At 39.7% G+C, this 18,348-nt stretch overlaps 1 protein-coding gene and 1 pseudogene across 1 annotated transcript in view; one reads left to right on the top strand and one right to left on the bottom strand.

Annotated features, from left to right (window-relative positions):
- LOC127660128 (polycomb group RING finger protein 3-like) overlaps window positions 1–838 on the bottom strand; it is a 71,796-nt gene extending 70,958 nt beyond the window's left edge. The window contains exon 1 of the mRNA XM_052150220.1: window positions 735–838. The gene's annotated coding sequence lies outside the window, so the exon portion shown is untranslated. The remainder of the gene's footprint in view (window positions 1–734) is intronic.
- LOC127659544 (solute carrier family 49 member A3-like) lies at window positions 347–16,928 on the top strand (annotated as a pseudogene).
- The last annotated feature ends 1,420 nt before the right edge of the window (window positions 16,929–18,348 follow it).

The raw sequence follows: 18,348 nt of genomic DNA on the forward strand, positions 1-18,348 counted from the left end.
AACTTTAGGCCAACATCGAATTGTCTACACTCCAATCAATACTGTAAAGACAATGTTCTGTTTGTCATGAGACAAATGCCCTGCAAACACCTCCAAAACCCCATAACTCCCCAGTTAAGCATAATGCACTGACTAGTGAATTAAAGTGTACTTATTATCTCCATGCACAGGAAGCAAGACTTGTTGGCAGCTCTTGCTCCAGAAGTCTGGTGTGCAGGTTTGCACATGCTTGCAGGCACCCAAAAACCCTCTGGGCTTTAACTTTTCTCTGGCCCTGAATTCATCTTAGTTTGCATGAAAACATCCCATATCATCACACGCCAACTTTGAAAACCCAGTGGGGCAAATGATGATGATGATGATGAGGCAGGAAGATTTCAAGAACATTCCAGGCAGGAGGAAGCAGAGGAGAGCTGAGCTGACCTACACCACAACTGTAAATAGACACAGGCGTGCATGCTTGTTGATGAAACTCCAGCTACACGAAATTACACTTTTTAACCTTCTTAGAAAAGATGACCTCCGGTTAGGGTCCGCAGGGCCCTGCGTCGCGCACACACACACACTTGTACACGCAAACACACACTAGCACGTATAACCATGCAGAGCTGCCATCAAGCGGAAAAACACACCGAGAATAAATGAAAACTCCCCGGTCGACGTGCGAAAGAAAGGTCGGAAGACGCGCACGTTCAATGATCTGCGGGAATAGGTTGAAGTTTAAAGGAACAAACCTGTTTATGGCCGGAGAGGTCCGCTGGATATTGGGTTGAATCCGAGTTAAATCCACTGTCAGTAAAACAAAGAGGCGAAAATGTCCGGCCAGTGCCGAAACAGGCCGAAACAGCGCATTGAGGCGCCCTACTACGCATGCGCAGAACGGTTGAATGGGAGGAGGGGTGAATGGGAGTGGAGATTAGAGCCATTGCATTATTAGTTTGATGTGTTTCATTCATTTGAGAAAAGTTATACCGATCACGCCAGCTACAGTGAACAACATAGAAGAACATTCATCATACTTAAATTAAGAATCTTTTGGTGATTATACATAAAATGCTTTCTAATGATCGAGTTTTAAAATAAATTACATGTATTCATTTAGATGAATACATTTGCACAAATACAAATAGAGCTAAAATCGAAAGACTTATATTATATTACAATTTTAAGAAAGACTTATATTATATTTACCTACAAATATAACTTTTATAAATGCTTTTTATTGAAAAAAAAACATATATTTATTTCAAAAATAATTTATAAAAATGTGATATAAAAATATAATTATAAAATTGTACTATATAAATGTAAATAAAATATATAATATTTTTGATTTAAATACAAATAAAATGTATATATATATATATATATATATATATATATATATATATATATATATATATATATATATATATATATATATAATTTGAGAATTAACATTAATTGCATTTGAACATCATATTTCAAGCAAAATGGCATCATTTTATTTAGACAAATTATGTTTATTACCATTGAAGCAAAGAATTGGGGGTTGTGAGTGCCCACGAAGGATACACATCCTTCAAATTCCCGTGAAAGAAGGCTCCATTTGAAGGCTGCATTCAGAGTGTCCTACTCGCTTTTCTGAAACGAGACAGTCTCGATGACGTATGCGGCCGACAAATGCAACCTCCGGAGGACGCAGCCTTCCAAACGAGACAGCCTCAGTCACATTAATGCGCTGTTTGTAACCATAGCAACATAACATAAGACATTTCCTAACCACTTTCATCAGCATAGCTAATATTCAGCTTGTTTGCACGGAGGGTGAGAGATTGAAATCAGGACCTATTAAAAGCATCTTTCGTTGTCCATCAAAATTTAAACTGTAATGTGTTGTTTAACGTTATGTTTCTGTGCTTGAAGTGCCGCCTCTAGCCACTTGAGTCTGAAGGAGAAGCGCTGTTTGTTTACAAATTGCAGGCAGCATTTAGCTGTGAAGCGCTACTGTTCAAGGACAAATTACAATTTTATTCTTAATTCAGTTAATCGTGCAGCTTTGATGGATACCGTACCGTTGTCTCAGAGGTCATAATCTGCAGGTTCCAGAGTGTTTTCAATGGTTTCCCCCTTTATCACACAGTAAGTGCTACTTTTACTGTCACTGCCACATTTGTAACATCATTTTTTCCACATTAATGTGAAAATGACAATGAATAAAAGTTAAATAATAAAGTTTATCTGGAGTGCCAGCACCTCTTCCTTCTTTGGATATTATTATTTCTGATTGTATACATTAGTTTTGACCAAGTGTGTTGTCGCACTACTTTTTCTCTGTCTGATTTAGAACAGGCGGAGCTGCAGATCCAAAACGGCCCTTAGATCAAATCAACTGTTATTTTGTATTCTTCCGGTCAAAGTTTGCATGGCAAAAAAAAAATCTATGACAGCTGTAACTATGCAATTCTGGCCAGTGACCATGGTATTAGAGGGGTCATCATTGGCTAGGTGTGCGTTAAACGTTTTAATTGCCCTAGTGTCGACATATTTCTTAGAAGAAGAAGAAATGGATTGGATTTCATTGGAAATACTTTACCAGTTGCTGACCAAGCCTCAAACTGAAGATAATTGGTTGGAGTTGCATCAGAAAAGGGACTGGCACTATGACATCGTGGAGTCACGGGTTAAAGTCGCGGTTATGTGATTCTCGAACGGAAGAGGGTATACCAAAACCAAAACAAAACCTGTGGTCTTTCTTTTAAGTAAATCATCTCTTGACTTTTCAACTCACTCAACTGTCTGGGAACATTGACATTTGAGAAGTTATTATTATTATTTAAGTAGATTATTGATCATCGGCAGGGTTGTTTTTTCCCTCACAGTGGATAAAAAGTTCAGGATGTTTTGAGTTTTCAACTAATTTACAATGCGATCTTGTCTGGATCTGGTTCGGTTTTGGCATCATGGATGATGGAAGTGCGGAGACTGGAGCTCTCGCCGGGAGCAGGATTCAGAGGACCGGTCTCACCTGAACGGAGGGAAGAATGCTGCTGAATATTAAGTTTACAGAAGGAGATGGTTCATCTTATCCGTACTCTGCCTACTAAACTGTTCTAACTCAGTGGTATGTTACTGTCAAAGCTAAGTGTTTTTGGTCTTCCAAAGATGTTCAGTATGTTAAATGGATTTTATCAGTTGGGTCTTTATATCAAATTCAGTCAGCTTCATAAAGAATTTGCTTAATTTACATTTATTAGCAAATATTATATCAATTGTTTGTATTTGTTATGTATTAAAAAAAATTATAATGTTTGTAAATTTTATTAATAAAAGTTATTTTAAGTTTGAAAGTGTTCCCAAAATAGGCTGTGTGTGCCACAATTACAGGTAATCTACCTGTTTCTTGTTGTCTGAAAGCAAACAGTCTCAGTAAACAAACTTTTGAAAGTCAGCATAATGTCTGGTGCACGTTACAGCTTATGCTGGCCAAGATCCGCCCACTTATTTTTTGACCAACATGTAAAGTGACCAACCACATTTCATTTTTTCAGCGGCATCTCTACATTAGTGGCAGGTGGGGGCTGCACCCCACAGATTGAGGTTGTTGATACATTGGTTTGTAGATTACAAGAACAAAATATTCAGAGTCTTTCATTTTAATGTAGTTTCGTAATGCGCGTTAGTGAGATACTATGCAGAGCCTTTGACGATTAGCCTATATCTTGTTTGCTTTTGGGGTCATTTGAGCTTTTTGATGTGGATGTTTAGGTTTTAGTTGTGTTTTGTTAGATTAAATTATTAGGAATGTTTGTTTGTGGCACCATGCTCTAGAAAAAAATATGTATCCGTCAATCTGATGGGCTGAGTTGTAAAATTTCTGTCATGAACAGTTTTTATCTGTCATACTTGTTCTCATTTGAGAAGTACTAGGGCTACATTCAGGGGCGTAGCATAAATCTTAATGGCATGTACTGTACGTTACAGTGGATAAACCTAACCTTCTTTTCTTTACAAAATAAAACTAAGTATCTCATTGTAGTTTATAAAGACACAGAGGCCATAACTTCTGGGGTCGTGGTTTTAAGTCTTGTTAAATAGTTTTATTGTAATCTTCTTGGCATATTTTAATTCAAACTAAAAAGTGTAAAAATAGATCAAGAGACATTTGGATCTCATTTGGAACTATATAATGACATGTACGGACAAAGACGGCTAACCATAACTACCATTACCAAAACAAATAAATCATATATTTAAACAGTAATTGATGTAGTACAAAGCATTCACTTGAGACAGACAAATTTTTCTCTAAATTAAATTTTTTTGTTAATTTGTTCTGAATGATTATTACTGATATATAAATATATCTGTAGCTGGTCCATTTATCAAGTGCTGTTGAACCAAATCTACACAGGTTTTCACAGGAAATGTTCACACTTGCCATAGTGATTTTCAGTCCACTATAGGCTTCAGTCTACATGCAGGGTCATACCGGGGTCGTCCTAATAGCCCAGCTGTAGTAGGACATGGATACTTCCCCCTGAGGCTATTATCTCTGAAGAGGGCGTGTGCCAGAAAGGGGCATGTCAATCTTAATTACACCCCTGTTGGTCCAAAGGGACATGTCATTGCCACGGACACCATTGTATGTGTGATACAAGGCCAAGACGTCCAAAGCTGTTCCTCTGAAATATGAGTGTATCTTGGCACACTTTTTAAAGCTTAACAGATGGTGTAATTTAAGGCAGCAATTCGGGGCTTATTTAAATATCACAATCTTAGGGAAATCTGATAAAGGTCTGAACCTTCAGTGACTCTGAACTTGTTTCCTAGGCACTTGTTAAAGAGTAGTTCTGCACTAGAAAGGTACAATCAGCATATGAAGAACTAAACTTACTTTTTGTCCAGGAAACCATGTTGTGTTACACAAAGTGCACATATGATTTCTACACCAGCTGTGAAAACAGGATCTATGCATCTGAATTAATGTGAAACTGTGTGCCAGTAACTTGTGCAGTGGTGCATGAAACAATTGTATTGTGTTCAGGGACCAGCTGACTGCCGTTCGCCACGCTGCTGCATAAATCTAATTTCCTTGATTGCAAACAAATACATGCTTTTGTGCGCAGCCCTTCAAATGAATGATCATACATGTCTTTATATTTTGTCAAAGATTATTCAGTTCTTTTTAACTGCAAATATATTCAAAGAAGCAGTGGTTGATTTAGGCTTGGGTAACATGGGGAGCCCATGCCTAATCATACGAAATCTAAACATTTTACTCTCTCCAACTTCTTCCACCAGCCCTTTTGCAGTGACTTAAAAATCAAGCTATAACAACTGGTGGAAACATACCAATCAAATTAGATTGTTAATACAATTGTAAATATAAACACAATAATCTTCTTCTTCTTTCGACTGCTCGCATTAGGGGTCGCCACAGGGGACCATCCTTGATCCACATATTTGAATTGGCACAGGTTTTACCTAAATTGCTCTTTGCGCTACTTCATTGCCATACAATACACCCACAGTTTGCACCCATACACCCACAGTTAGTACAAACACTCCCACCCACGCCTACTGGCACTTTACGCTGGCACGAAAATTGAATAAGAAGTTGCACATGATTGCAACATCTTATCCAACATATAAATTACATGTTTATGTAAATGTAAATATGTGTTGTTTTCAATTTCCGCCACAGCTATGGCTGACTTTTGCACATGTGCCTGACCAGACAGCACAGTACCTGAAACTCTCTGGATCAGGTCAACTGGCTGTCTCTCATCTACATGGTGGTTGCTGTTCCCTTCAGTTTCATCACTCAGGCTTACTTATTTAACTTACATTTAAAGTACCTGCATTGAATTACATCTGTAGTTACACTGTTAACCTTAAACCTAACCCTACTCCAGCCCTGACCCTGACCCTAATCTAAACCTTCACCGTACCCCTAAACCTTCCCGTACCTTAGCCTCAGTAGCAGCATCTTGTAAGAATTTTGCAGAACAACATGTAGTTGTACAATAGGTTAATTGTATTGTTCTTATACTATACAATTATTGCTCTATTTCTAGATCTTACATAATGCTACACTCACTGTTTCCTTGTCTTTAAGAAAGAGAGCAATGGAAAGAATCCTAAAGAAACTTGAGGCAGGAAGTGTATATAGTGTGATTCTTGAACTATTCAAATGGAACTCCTTCCTTTCTGTCTTCTGAAACACAGTTAATCCTGGGCTCTTGGCTCAACATGTTGGGCAGTATCCTGCGTGTCGTTGGCATACTGAGCTGCATCCCAGAGTGGACTGTGTTTCCCCTGGTGATGAGGGGCCAGACACTGTGTGCCCTTGCCTAGCCTTTGGTCATATTCGCCCCCACCAAACTGGTGTTACTTTGGTTCCCAGATCACTAGAGGGCCACAGTTAACATGATTGCTTCAATGGATAATAAATGCAATAACAACAGCTCACATGTTTTATAGTTCACTAGTGCTTCTGATTTGCACTCTATAATTTAATACAAAGCAATGCAAATTATATTATCTTCCTGAGACCCAAGCGTGACTGCTGTGTGCATTTTCTATATCCCTTTTTGATTTGTAATTGGAAGCACCTAATAAACAAGCAAAATAAACAATTCTAGAGCAAATAGTTTCACATACAGTGTGTGGACAGCGGGAATAAGTTGTGAAATGTAAAATAATACCAAGCTATAGAAAGCTTTTTATCAAACTGTTTATTATGTTTCCAGGAGTGTTGATTATTCATGTTTTTGAGATGTTACAGACATTACATCAGTAATTAACATACATAATTCTGATTCAAAGTAATGACAAGCATCATTCATTCACTGCCAACCATGTTAAAATAAAATGATACATTACAGATTCTGAATCTATGTGCTCGTGCTGATTACAATGCCAATCATGTTAAGTGGTTCAAACATCATCTGCAGACTGAAAGTGAACTTTTTACTGGAATTTAGGAGTGAATGCACTTGGCTTTATAAGAAAGTTATAGGATGTTCCCTTGCTTCCTATTTAGTGATTAACTTAACCTCCATTGTGCTCTCTGTCTGCATTGGTCTCAGAACAGTTTGAAATGCACCTTATTTTCATTCAACTCCATATAAAGCCTCTGAAAACAAACATTTTCAGCTTTTGGATGAACCAACTGACTCTCACTGTGAAAAAACACTGTGAATATAGGATTTCTTATGAAAACCTTGTGTTATTGTACACATTAGTGATTTGAGTAAATTGCTCAAATAAGAAAAAAATGGCATATTAGATGAAACAAGAGACTCTAATCTTTTGACTCAAACAGGTTTCAGTGTAAAAACTTAGTGTGGTGCCATGCGAGATTCGGACATGTGAACGGCAAACTCTGCACTTTGTGCAAGGTTTTAATACTTTTTGTGTCATAATCCGGATTCGATACACCCTGTTCCATAACTATTCCATGAAGACAATATGTCAAAGAATTCAAAATATCCGGGCTCTGGAGACATTAAAAGACACTTACGTGCTCAAGCTGAAGCCCCTGAGCAACAGGCCGCAAGCCTGGGACTCAATTTGGCCAGAGAGGTGAAAGAGATTCAGCATCAACTGTTGAACAGGACAGCGATGCTTACAAAGGTCGTGGCTGACCTGGAGGATCTTGCTGTAATACGTCGATCAATCTCTGCCATGGAGACAAAATTCACTGAGTTGGTATCAAGAGTGATGGATGTTGTGAAACGGATCGATTATCTGGAGTCAACGGAAAGGGTATTAGCTGCTAACCCGCTTGCGACCAAGGTGGACTTGGAGCGTCTATGGGAAAAGTTGGAAGGCCTTGAGAATCGTAACCGGGGAAACAACGTCCGAATTGTTGGAATTCCTGAAGATGAAGAAGGCCAAGATACGGTGAAATTCCTAGACGAGGTCTTCCTGAGTCTGCTCAACATAACAGGCCATAAGTTGGAAATCGAGCAAGCTCACATAGTTCTAGCTCGAAGATCCACGGAGAGAGACAGGCCGAAACAATTCTGGCCAAATTTCTGAGATCATCCGATAAAGATCTTGTGTTACGGAGGCGAGGAGTTCAACAAGAGAGAAACGTGGTTGATTCAAGGAATGCAAGAAACTCTTACATCAACAGAAGATCGCACTGATGTTCCCGGCCAAATTTAGAATAGATACAAAGGATTGCCGCAAAATATTTACATGCCAACAGCAAGCGATGTCCTTCTTGAAGTCAATGGAATGAGTGGGTCATTGTGTGATGCTCTTGATGCAGCCAAGTGGGCCTGACTTACTGAACATTCACTTGACCATCTGAGGAAACTGGGAACCTTTTTTTGTTGTTTTTTCTTTTTGTGCTGGTTCTGTCTAGCAGCTGGATTTTGTTTTGTTAATAACACTCCTTCGGGACAGTTTGTGGATGAATCTGCACGTTCTTTGTGCTTATGCCTCCTATTGGATGGAGTTTGTTTTGTGGAATATTTCTTGTAAAACATTAGAGTGATTGGGTCATCAGCTGCAATCATGTAACAGCCAAGTGGGCCAGACTCACTAAACATTCACTTGACTGTCCGAGGAAATTTAGCGGTGAGGTTTATTCGGGGCTGCAGCTCTTCTGATAACGTTTCATCAATATCATGTGGTCAGTGGCGAATGATCAGACTCCAGTCGCTGCCATCTCACTTGATGCCAAAAAGCGTTTGATTTGGTAGAATGGGATTATCTTTTGAAGATTTTGGGAATACTTTTATTGGATGGATTAATTTACTTTATAGACACCCGGTAGCGGCAGTACAAACAAATTAATTTCAGATTATTTTACTCTGGATCGGTGCAACTGGCAGGGTTCCCCTCTTTCCCCATTATTGTTCTGTCTTGCTCTGGCACCATTAGCAGCTGCAATAAGAAAGGAAGATGATTTTCCAGTGATGGCGGGAGGTGTGGCGCATAAGCTTTTGTTTTACGCAGATGATATTTTCTTATTCGTCTCCAACCCCACTAGATCTATACCTTGCCTCCATAGAATTATTTATTCCTTTTTTAAGTTATCAGGATACAGAGTTAATTTGTCTAAATCCGAAACTTTGTCTCTGACAGCATACTGCCCAGTAACAGCTTTCCAGCCGGGCGCCTTCCAGTGGCCCAAACAGGGCATTAAGTATTTGGGCATTTTGTTCCCAGCAAATTTGTCTGATTTAGTTCAATTTTGACCCCTTAATAAAAAGGTTTTCGAGTGATGTGGGCAGGTAGTCTTCATTACATTTATGTATGATTGGGAAGGTTAATATTATTAAAATGAATTGCATTCCAAAATGTAACTACATGTTACAATCTCACCCTGTAGATGTCCCCCTCTCTTATTTCAAGCAATTTGATAGCATAGCGAAGTCCTTCAATTGAAATGGAAAGCGACCTAGATTACATTTTAATAAGTTGCATAGGCCGATTGAAAAAGGTGGGCTAGGCCAACACAAAATTTTGTTTTATTATTATGCATTCGGTCTCAGACACTTCCACCTGAGAGAGCCCCTCCCTGGTTTTGTATTGAACAGGAAGTTCTTACATCTATTTCACCATTGCAAAGCTATTAAAAAAATAGCTTTCTATTAAACTAACCGGAGACGTTAAGTTACAACCCGTAATTTTGCATTTACATTCGGTATGGACAAAGGTGTCCAGAGTGTTTAATTCAGACATTTATTTAAATGTTGCCTCAAGCATATGGCTGAACCCTAAATTATGGATTAATAAGTCCCCTTTCTGCTGGTCAGAGTGGATTGTGAGGGGGGTACTACACTCGGTGACCTATATGAGAGTGGAGTATTAAGATCTTTTGAAAATTTGGTTCAACATTTTGGGATTTCCAGATCTCAGTTCTATAGGTATTTACAGCTGCACCACCTACTCTGTACTATTTTTGGGAGTAGCATACAGCCCCATAAATTGGCAGATACCCTGGGAGAGGTGATTACTGCTTTTGGAAATGGTATCGGTGTATCACTCCCTGCTAATTCAGAGTCTGGGGGATGGAGCTTTAACTCCTATCAAGAGATTATGGGAAATATAAACTTGGTATAGGAGGAAGGAGTGTGGACTAGGATTCTGAGTCTGTATCTAGCGATACAAGGGTTCACCTTATGCAATTCAAGATTAACCATCGATTCTATTGGACCCCCAATAGCTCAGTGGTAAAAGACGCTGGCTACCACCCATGGAGTTTGCTAGTTTGAATCCCAGGGTGTGCTGAGTGACTCCAGCCATGTCTCCTAAGCAACCAAATTGGGCCGGATGCTAGGGAGGGTAGAGTCACATGGGGTAACCTCCTCGTGGTCACTATAATGTGATTCGTTCTTGGTGGGACATGTGGTGACTTGAGCATGAATGTCTCCATGGCAATGCGCTCAACAAGCCACATGATAATATGACGGTCTCTAGGTGACCACAAGGACTTAAAAGCACATTGGGAATAGGGCATGCCAAATTCGGAGAAAATGGAGAGAAAAAAAGACACCCACTTGTTGGTGATGCCGATCAGAAGATCGAGACACAACCCATGTTTTTGGGAGGTGTGTTAAGATCCAAGAATTTTGGTTGAAGGTTCAGAGTTTATATTTGACGTTTTGGGCAATCAAATTTCATTTTTCCCTAGACTATGTATTTTAGGTGATGGGGCGGTCATCAATATAGGGAATAAACATGTAAAAAAATTGGGTCCTAACCAGTGTTATAGTCGCCAGACAAGTGATTTTAAGGGGTTGCAAGTCAGCTGGAGCGCCCCCATTTCAGGAGTGATGCTCGGAGATGGGGAGGGTGGCGGCTTTCAAAGAAGGGTCATATAGAACACTGGGGAATTTGGAGATGTTTGTTAAGAAATACTTGGCATTTTTGCAGGGTTCTCTGGGTGGAACAGTGGAGAGAGAGGGGTAGTTGTTAATGTGTGTGATTATTATACATATATATTTTTTTTGTGTGTGTGCGTGTGTATGTACTCATATGTGATCACAGGTGCGCTTGTTGAGTGTTGGGGTTGGGGATGGGTAGTAGTGGGACTTAAATGTTGATTCTGTGTATTTATGGTTAGCTTTTCTGTGATCAATGTTGGAATCAACAAAAATGTTATTCATAAAAAAGGGGGTTTCTTACCAGATAGTAGTTTTGTTGGTGTTGCTCCCAAAGACAAATTCTGCTGTGGTTGGCGGCATGTTGTTTGGTTTCCTGATGTGAAATCAGTTGGTTTAAATTCATTAAAATTATGCGTTGCGTATAGCGAAGCCAAAATACAACATCCATACATGTGTACGTGGGGTCACACGAGGATATTAGCATAACAAAATGTACATGAATTTCTGAATTTCTTAGTATTTGGTATGTGCTTCTTTTGCTTTAATGACAGCATGCATTTTGAGCTGCCATGGACACCAGAAGTTGTAATGAAAATACAAATGAAAAAGTTAATTATAATCTAAAATATAAACCTTTTTACTAGTGGACTCAGACATTTGCATCCCACTTCATGAAGAATGAAAATATTACAGCAGGCTAATATTCTTGTCTTTTGTTTTCCAGCAAATCCTCTCAGACTGCTTTTTGCGAATATCTTCTCTCCCATGATGATTCGTTACACTAATAATGTTCTTAAGCTGGTAGGACAGCTTTAGACAGAACTTGGTCACAAAAGAATTGTTTTTCTCCTATGAGGTATCTCTCTAACAGTCCTGTTGTCTCTGCCTCGTAGCTCTTGATATATGCTATACCTGCCATCGTCGCCTGTTTCCTAGCAACAGTGAGGATTCGTGAACGCGTTCCCCCGACACCCCCATCTGCCAGTGTGGCGACCTCCAGCACTGAACCTTTCCTACAGGGCATTAAACTAGTACTAAAGACACTTCCAAACACATTACCTTGTCACACATGGATCGAATTACAAATCTAATAGCGTTTGCTTGAGTAATTTGGCAAAATAACACTCAAAGCAAAAAACCTTGTATTAAAGATTTATGTTTTAGTAATACATGTCTGGTTTGTGTAGCTTACATCAGTTATTAGTTGGGCTTGCATAGGCAAAATGCAGTAACTACACATTTAATTTATTATAACTAATTTGGGTCACTTAGACTATGATCTTAAGTTTACAACATCTACTTATTACAAGTAATTATGAAATAGAACATGATCCTGATGGTGTGTTTTGGTTCGGGAATAGGAATGTTCACCTGTTTTTCCACCTTGTTGGAGCAGATACTTTGTGTTAAGGGATACTCAAATGTAAAAACACAACACAAGCCTACAGAATTATTGTCAGCCCAAACCTATATGTTTACCTCATGTGTAATACCGACCTCTGTATTATTCTGGAATAATAGGGTGGAACTAAAGAAGGAAAGTTTGTAAAGACAAATGTAAATGCCTTGAAGTCTGAAATTAGCATTCAGCATTCAGTACACACTTAAGTCACATTTAAAGGAATAATTCACCCGGAAATAAATTCTCAAATTTTTTTCTCATCCTCATGACGTCCCAGATGTGTATGACTTAGTCTCTTCTGCTGAACACAAACAAAGATTTAAAAAAGAATATTTTAGCTCTGTAGTTCCATACAATGCAAGTGAATGGTGACTAGAACTTTCAAGCTTTAAAAAGCACATAAAGGCAGTTTAAAAATCATATATAAGACTCCAGTTTATAAATCTATATCTTCAAAAGCGATATGATTGGTGTGGGTGTGAAACAGATCAATATTTAATTAATTTATACAATACATTTTCCTCCCTGCTTTGTAAGTGCCGATATGCAGAACATTTTTAAATTGTCAAAAACAAAAGAATATGAATTTGAATGTGGACATTTATTGTAAAAAAAAATTACTTAAATATTGATCTGTTTCTCACCCACGCTTATCATATATCATGTATATGTATCTTTCCTAGAGCTTATACAATGTATTTTCAGTTACAAACAATGTCTTTTTTTTTCTTTGACAGCTTGAATGAAAGATCTATTCAGTGCTACATACAGAGAATTTCTAATCGTTCAGTTTGTCAAGTTACACCAGTTTCATTCACTAACCTTCAAACTTATCAATGTCACTTTGTTCATTCTTAAAGAAGTACAAAAACCTTTGTAACTTTGGACTCCCATCAGTTCGTAATGTGTGTGTGATCTGTCCCTTATACATGCCACGACCTGCTTTAGTAAATGTTATGTCACCCCCTTGTGGTCTCCCAAAGCTATTACATTAGACTACATTGAATGGAATGAAACTGCCAGTGAATTGAAAGCATACAAGTTAGGCATCTAATTTAGTTATGTGATATTAATGTATTGTTGCTTCAAAAATGTATTGATAAAATTACATACCAATCAATAATCGATATATCGATATTTTATTAGGGATCCCTAATTGATAGATAGATAATCATATCTTTTTTTAACAAAAACTTTCATTTTGCAGGAATTTTCAGGATTCTGTGGTGCAGGTTCCATTGTATTTAGCATTGTGGTCGCTGGCATCCTGGGCCTGTACGTGGACAGGCCCAAGAAGTTTACACCAAAATAAACATGTGCCTGGCATCCCTGGGCTACACGGCATTTGCTGTAGTGAGTAGAGTGAAAGATTGTGATGTTTTTTTATATCTGCCTGAGTTTAGATGATTAAAGATATGTTTTTATAATGTCTGTCAGGTTTCTCAACTAAGGGACCAGAAGATTGCCATTGGTGCTACTTGTGCATGGTTTGGCCTGTTCGGGTTTTCTGTATATCCCATCGCCATGGAGCTCAGAGTGGAGTGTTCATATCCTGTAGGTGAAGTAACATCATCTGGACTGATTTTCATATCTGGGTAACTTTTGTTTAGGTTTAGATTTTTTTAACAGTTTCAATATTCATATCTGTTTTGCAGTCTAACTTCTAACATTAAAATTCACAACTGTTTTTGTCAGAAGAAACATTCCTGGTTTTATTGTGAAAGAATCATCTGTGAACATTATTTCAAATAAGCAAAAGCCTTTGTAATCTTGTCAAAATGTATTTGCTTGCTCTGTATCTTAAACAACTTTTCTTCCTGGCTGACATCACCAAGCCCTCCCTTCCATACATCTGTCATATAGAGACCATTTTCCACAATCCGGTCAGTTTCCAATCTGTTTCACTCGGAAATTCATCACATTATAGAAATAAATTTGTTGCAAATGCTGTTTTATGTTAATTTTGATATGATTAATGTAATGTTTAATCAGACAGGCTCAGTCTGCCGTCTACTTGCTGCTTTTTCAAGCTCTGTGTGATGAGGCAGGCAAAGAATGGGGATCTAAGTGCAGCTTTAATAAAAACAAAAGATAAACAAGGGAAATCAGAATATAACAAAAATGCAGGAAACCAGGCACAGAGCATGACAACAGATGTGAGAACTGACAAACTAACTGGGGGCAACAAGGGCTTAAATATACAAGAGAACAAGGAACACCTGTGGAAACAATCAGGGGAAAACCAATCATAAAATTATACTACAAATGACTACAAAAACTAACAGGAACTAAACAAGAACTTCAACATAAAAGCACAAAAACAAAAGACAACAGGGAATATGTGACAGAGCCCCCCCTTTAAAGAGCGGATTCCAGACGCTCCAAAAAAAAAAAAAAAAAGCAAATTGTCCATGGAGTGTGGGGGAAAACATGTGGTTCAGGGGGGCACAAGGGGAGCAGAGGAACAAGGCAAGGTCAGGGAGCAGATCAGGTGGACGGCCAAGAGACCAGAGCTGATCAGGCGTATGACCAGGAGACCAGAGCTGATCAGGTGGACGGCCAGGAGACAAGAGCTGATCAGGCGGATGGCCAGGAGGCCAGAACTGATCCGGCAGACAGCCAGGAGACCAGAGCAGATCCGGGGGATGGCCAGGAGACCAAAGAGATGACCTCAAGTTGGGGACCGGGTCAGGAGGTCTGGGAGGCGGCCGCAGGGTTGAGACCGGGTCAGGAGGCCTGGGAGGCGGCCGTAGGAAAGGGACTGGGTCAGGCGGCCTGGGAGTTGGCCGCAGGACAGTGACTGGGTCAGGAGACTTGGGAGGTAGCCGTAGGACAGGGACAGGTGACCTGGGAGGTGGCCGCAGGGCCGAGAGGGTCAGGAGGCCTGGGAGGTGACCGTAGGACATGGACTGGGTTAGGAGGCCTGGGAGGCAGCCACAGGACAGGGACTGGTTCAGGCAGTGGAGTCGCTATAGGAGGAGTCACTAGTAAGGCGGACGTAACCACTGAAGGAGGAGTCTCTGGGGGATCGGGCGGAGCTGCGTGAAGAATAGTATTTGGGGGAGTGCCCTGAGCCACAGGAGGAGCAGTCTCTATGGGGGGCGGATGGAGACACGGGAGGAGCAGTCTCTGGGGGAGCAGACAGAGCCGTGGGAGGAGCAGTTTCTGGGGGAGCGGACGGAGCCCCAGGAGGAGCAGTCTCTGGGGGAGCGGACAGAGCAGTGGGAGGAGCAGTTTCTGAGGGAGCGGACGGAGCCCCGGGAGGAGCAGTCTCTGGGGGAGCGGATGGAGCCACAGGGGGAATAGTATCTGGGGGAGCGGAGGAAGCTGTGGGAGGAATAGTCTCTGGGGGAGCGGGCGTAGCCGTGGGAGGAATAGTCACTGGGGGAGTGGCGGAGTCGCGGGAGGAGTAATCTCTGGGGGCGGAGCTGTGGAAGGCAGAGCCGTGGAAGGCTCTGGGGATGGAGCCGTGGAAGGCGGAGCCGTGGAAGGGTGGCGGAGACGAGGCTGGCAACGCTGGCTCTGGGATGGACAAGGCTTCCAGCTCGTTGGCCATGGCAGGCATGGGCGTTGGCTCGTTGGCCGTGGCAGGCGTGGCAGGCATGGGCGTCGGTTCTTCAAGAGGATTCTCAGAAGCAAACATCTCTAAAATTAACTCCATGTACTCTTCCCACGTGTAGGGATCTAAGTGCAGCTTTAATAAAACAAAAGATAAACATGGTAACTCAGAATATAACAAAAACGCAGGAAACCAGGCACAGAGCATGACAATACATGTGAGAACTGACACACTAACTGGGGGAAACAAGGGCTTAAATATGCAAGGGAACAAACAAGGGAACAAGGAACACTTGTGGAAACAATCAGGGGAAAACCAATCATAAAATGAAACAACAAAGGACTACAAAAACTAACAGGAAACAGGAACTAAACAAGAATTTCAACATAAAAGCACAAAAACAAAAGACAACAGGGAATATGTGACACTCTGACCCACCTGATGGCAGATTCTCCATTATCTGTTTGTGCTGCTGAAGGAGATGCCAGTCTGAGTTGGACAGGTTAGTGTTGGATTTTCTGTTGGTTTCGTGATAAGACGATAAATGGGTGTTTCTTCAACTTCAGACAGTTTCATGGCCCAGGGGTTGATTTTTATTATAACTAACAGATTTAAACTTTTTTATTTTTTGTTATATTGAAACTATTTCTGCAGTATGTGAATTTTGTGTATGCATACACAAATCACCCACTACGTTTGCCTAAATGTGCAGTAGGTCATACAACAGAACATGGAATATTCTTGAATATTGAACAATGCAATGCCAAGAATTGAGACTTTCAAATTTTGGTTTTGATATGATGATGCCATCTGTCAAAATAAACACACATGCAATGAGGTTGTGCGACAGTACTCTTTTGTAAGCACACATACTGTTCTGCATACTAGTGTTTGAAATGCGCACAAACATTGGACAAGTCTTAGTTTCACAAACTATTTCTAAAAGATAGTATGCAGTACACAGTGTATACGACTACTGACATGATCAGTCCTGTGTGGCTGTTTTGTGCATTACTTTCATTTCCTCTTTCCAGCTAAACTGGATCCTGTGTGGTTGGGGAACATGTTTGAAATGGGAACAAGTCCAGATTATTCCAGCCTTCCTGCTTTTCTGGGTCATCCTTTAGACATGTTCTGATGAGATAATGATAGAGTTGGGCAGAGCTCCATGCATTTACTTGTCTCTTCCTCTTTATCTCTTTTTTTCTGTCCCTGTCTTGCTCTTTCTACCACTACACCTACACACGCCTGTGTGCTCTGGGCACCTGCTGCTTTGTGGTGTTTTTCCACATGGATTACTGAGACTCAGTGCAGAAGCCTCGGCCACACTGAAGACAGTGACAAACCAGCAAACAGCAGGAGGCACCTGGGCAAACAATACTGACGCTTGATGGACTGACCCAAGAGGAAGAGAAACCACTCATTACACCATTTATGCACATATTAATACCAAGAACTTTACCTCATTTAAAGCCTTTAAAATATGAAATTGTGCCTTGGATGTTAGTTACAGTGTTTATTTATTTCATACTCTAAATCAGTGGTTCTCAACCAGGGGGTCTGATCCCACTTGGTGGTCTCAGCACACTCCAAGGGGGCCTCAAGTTGATGTAAAATTGATTTAAAATAAGAAATAATTAAAGAATTCAACTTAATTAAAATGCTAAAAAATACTTTAAGATGTATGCCTACAAAAACTTCTAGAATCAAAATGATCCATGATTAATTATTTTAATCAGACACATTTAGTTTTGGGCGAGGGGGCCTTCAAATATTGTCTTGTGTATATATATATATATATATATATATATATACACACACTGTACTGTGCAAAACTCTTAGGCACATAAGATGTTTCTCAAAAGCATTTGTCTTAAGATGGTTATTTATATTTTCAGCTTTAGTGTCAATAAGAAAAAAAAGATTTTTACTCCCAAACATTACTTTTGCAAATAGAAAAGATTAGAATAGAAGAACAGGAAGCCCTGCAACAGATGTCATGGCCCCCCAAAAGCCCCCCATTGAACATAGAGTCAGTCTGAGATTACATGGAGACTGAAGCAATTGAGACAGCCTAAATAAATAAAAGTACTGTGGTGAATTCTCCAAGAAGCTTGGAACATCCTATCTGCCAACAACCAGCAAAACTGTGTCCAGGTGTACCTAGGAGAATTGTGGCTGTTTTGAAGGCAAAGGTGGTCACACCAAATATTGATTTAGCTTTTTTTTATGTTTACTGGACTTTGTATGACGAATGAAAATTCAGGAGGGGGACCTACACAATATTAGGCAGGTGGTTTTAATGTTGTGGATGATCGATGTGTATGTATATATACAGAATATATATATATATATATATATATTGTATAGGATCAGAAATTCATATACATTCATTTCTGACATGAAATGAATACACATATATTATAGTATATTAGCTGTATATTCATAACATTTTGTAATAAAAAAATGACATGATATGCCAATATATTTATCGAATTAATAACAATTAATCATATATCAATATTCACTGAGAAAGCCTCACAAAGACAATTTAGTAG

Source organism: Xyrauchen texanus, chromosome 19 (genome assembly GCF_025860055.1).
Source record: "Xyrauchen texanus isolate HMW12.3.18 chromosome 19, RBS_HiC_50CHRs, whole genome shotgun sequence".
Lineage (NCBI taxonomy): Eukaryota > Metazoa > Chordata > Actinopteri > Cypriniformes > Catostomidae > Xyrauchen > Xyrauchen texanus.